The 3,460-nt window shown below is 35.1% G+C and overlaps 1 pseudogene; it reads left to right on the top strand.

Moving 5' to 3' along the window:
- Window positions 1-1,938: 1,938 nt before the first annotated feature.
- Window positions 1,939-2,297, top strand: LOC122230605 (annotated as a pseudogene).
- The last annotated feature ends 1,163 nt before the right edge of the window (window positions 2,298-3,460 follow it).

Raw genomic sequence — 3,460 nt, 5'->3', positions numbered from 1 at the left:
TAAATTAAAAATTGCTCAAAAGAAGCATTTTTATACTTACCAATTTAATGAACATTTCCATAACTGTGAGAAGCATCTTTTATACCAATGTTTAATTCACACATCAGTAAGCACTAATGATAAGTGTATCACCATATCAACTTCTGGCAGTTAGGTATGTCAGTGACAGGCATCATAAAATTAAATAGATAACTAATATTCAAAGAGACTGCAATAAAAATATATTGTGGTAATTACCCATGTCGAAAGTGAAGAGTTTTAATCAAACCATTTTCTTGGGTGACCATATTTTCATTTAAATACGAGTTTAAGAAATCACAGAGAAAGTTGCTGCTTTCAACACCAAATGCAAGTTTAATTAGTGCCTTTTTACTGCAATTAATACTGCAGTTATACTCAGCATTCTTTACATCAGCAAAGATAAGTTCTTTCTGGCTTTTCTCTCTCCACCTCACTCTTTCCCTGTTAGGTTTCTGACTAATGTTTGGCAACAGAGAAGAGTGTTTATTTTGCTTGAAAACAAAACCGTTACCATTCCTAATGTCCCAGAGATTTCCTCATGACTAGACAGAATGGATATCTGAAGAGACTTCCAATTCCCTCTATTGCTTATGTTGTTGCTTTTAACAGATTCTGAAAGATGCCATCAGTTTTGTATGATAGTAGCTTCCTACTGCAGGCTCATTGAAAACTTGCTCTCCATTAGAGCTCTATTTATGTGAGAATATAAACCTCCTTTTGTCCTCCTATTGAAACTGGATTTTCAGAAACAAACAGTTTTCTTTGAATAGTACTTCATAATTTTCTGGCTACATTTATATCCTCTGGTATTTGCGAGAGGTGATAATTATGAGCATTAAATCAATATGTACTAGTTTATTGAATTAACTAAGATGATAAAGAAGAATCTTTACTCATGCCCTATTACCATAAAATAGTATAACAAAAAGTATATTAGGGGTGCTTGGGTGGCTAACTTGGTTAAGCATCCGACTTTCAGTTTCACCTCAGGTCATGATCTGGTGGTTCATGAGTTTGAGCCCCACATTGGGCTCCATGCTGATAACTCAGAGTCTGTTTGTGATTTTCTCTCTCCCTCTCTCTCTCTCTCTCTGCCTCTCCCCTGCTCGCTCTCTCTCTCTCTCTCTCTCTCTCAAAATAAATAAATAAACTTTTAAAAAATACATAATAGTAAAATGAAATAGCAATGGACTGGAAATGAGAAGACTTGAATTCGAATTCTGATGCCCTTACTTATTTTACAAGCTGTGGGATCATGTACACAATTCTTAAACTCTATAAGCCTTCCTTTCATTATTTACAAAATGGTGGTGAATCTGTTGGCAAAACTGGATGTAGCATGTGAGAGAAAACAGGAGGTCAAGGATGAGTAAACAAATTAAGGGATGATTTTGCTATTTATAAAGATAAGGACGATGGCAGGAAAACAAGGGAAAAAATAGGGTTATTTTGATGTGTTAAATTTGAAATATCTATATTATACAAGCCAAGAGAGCAAGTAGGCAGTTCAATATACAAATCTAGAGTTCAAGGAAAGTATCTGAACCAAAGATACAAACGTTACTCATATATTAATAGTTACTTCCACTTACTATGCACCAAACAATGCAACAGATCCTATAGGTAAGTAATTTATTCCTCGAGACAAACTTGAGTTCACAGTGAGTATTATTATCATAATTATTGTTATTTTCTAACACTTAACACATTATCTGGTTATGTACGTAAGCTACCAAAATGTTTTTTGAATGAATGTTCAGCTTACAGGTGAGGAATTCAAGACTCAGAAAAGAAACTTAACCACATCTAGTAAGTGGCAGAACCAGAATTTGAAATTAAATTTGTCGAGTAGACAGTGGGACGTCCGGCTTACAAGCCGTCACCTTCATTTTGCACACGTCAAAAGAGCAATTTTAAAATGGGCGATGTTGAGAAGGCAAGATGATTTTTGTTCAGAAGTGTGCCCAGTGCCATACCACGGAAAAGGGAGAGAAGCACAGTCTGGGCCAAACCTCCATGGTTTATTTGGGCAAAAGACAGGTCAGGCCCCTGGATTTTCGTACACAGGTGCCAACAAGAACAAAGGCATCACCTGGAGAGAGGAGACACCGATGGAGTACTTGGATAATCCCAGAAAGTACATCCCTGGAATAAAAATGATCTTTGCTGGCATTAAGAAGGCAAGGGAAAGAGCAGACTTGATGGCTTATCTCAAAAAAAAAAAAAAAAAAAAGCTACTAAGGAGCAACAGTTGGCCTCTGCCTTATTTATTATAAAACAACAGCAACAAAAAAATGTCTGATGACTTCTTTCATGTGTCCTGTATTTAAATTGATCTCATACACCAGAATTCAGACCATGAATGGCTGAGAGAATACTTTTTTTGGACAGTGATTTAAGTAATATTGGCTTATAGTTAAAACATATGATCAGCTTTTTGAACTCTGATAGTAATTCTGGTTCAGCAGGTGCTGTCACTGTTTTCCCCTTCTGAAGATATGACTGGAATTGATGAGCAACGTTCAGCTTTTCACACAGACGGTAAATGTCATCTCTAAACCTATAGGAGATTAGTTTTATATTTATATTTATATAAGTGGTTATATTAATATATTTAAATACTGAGGAAATCCCTTCACTGTCTCAGAGAACAGCAAGACTCCGTTGTGTTTCAAGTTGCGTTTGTTAGCCTCTTAAAGGCAAGGGCTGATGATAAGCTGCCAATGTCCACTTTATCTTTTTGGTATTAACTATACCAGTTTAATTAAAATTCCCTACATCTAAAGAGTTGCCTTTTGCTTAACTAAAGTCATTTTAGTATGGTTTATGTACAATATTAAATACAGAATATTTAACATTTCTCACATTTTTATAGGTGATCTATAAGGTCAGAGGTTTTTAAGATTCAGTGTGACAAGATACAGCAGCAAACTTGGCTTCCAAATGCTTTACTTAATCAGACCAAGTTATAATTTAGGATTGTCTTCTAAACACCTATTCAAAAACCCAATGGTAGAATGACCATGTATGTATGATTGATAATAATGCTTTTGCCAACTCATCAGAAGGATTAAAATACAAAAGATATATTATCAGCACAAATTTGTAAATTATGTGAAAAGGCTTAGGATAATTAAAAACAAAATCACAGATCATTTTAAAAAAAGTTGTCTTCAATTCCAAATGATTATTCTTACCCTTACTGCAGAGGTCATATCAGCCACCAAGCAACTTCAGACTCACTAATTTATTTAATGCACACAATAAACATTTCAGGTAGGGGCAGATGAGAGACCAACACTCAGAGAAGCTGAGTGGCTTGACAATGTTATGCATCTGTTCACTATGCCAGGACTCTCTATCACCCATAGCTAAAGATAAACACATAAGTTGACCATGAAAAACCTTCTAATATAAGGATACTTTGGTACACTAATTA

This window comes from Panthera tigris, chromosome A1, assembly GCF_018350195.1.
Source record: "Panthera tigris isolate Pti1 chromosome A1, P.tigris_Pti1_mat1.1, whole genome shotgun sequence".
NCBI classification, from domain to species: domain Eukaryota; kingdom Metazoa; phylum Chordata; class Mammalia; order Carnivora; family Felidae; genus Panthera; species Panthera tigris.
This window is presented reverse-complemented; position numbering and strand designations above follow the sequence as displayed.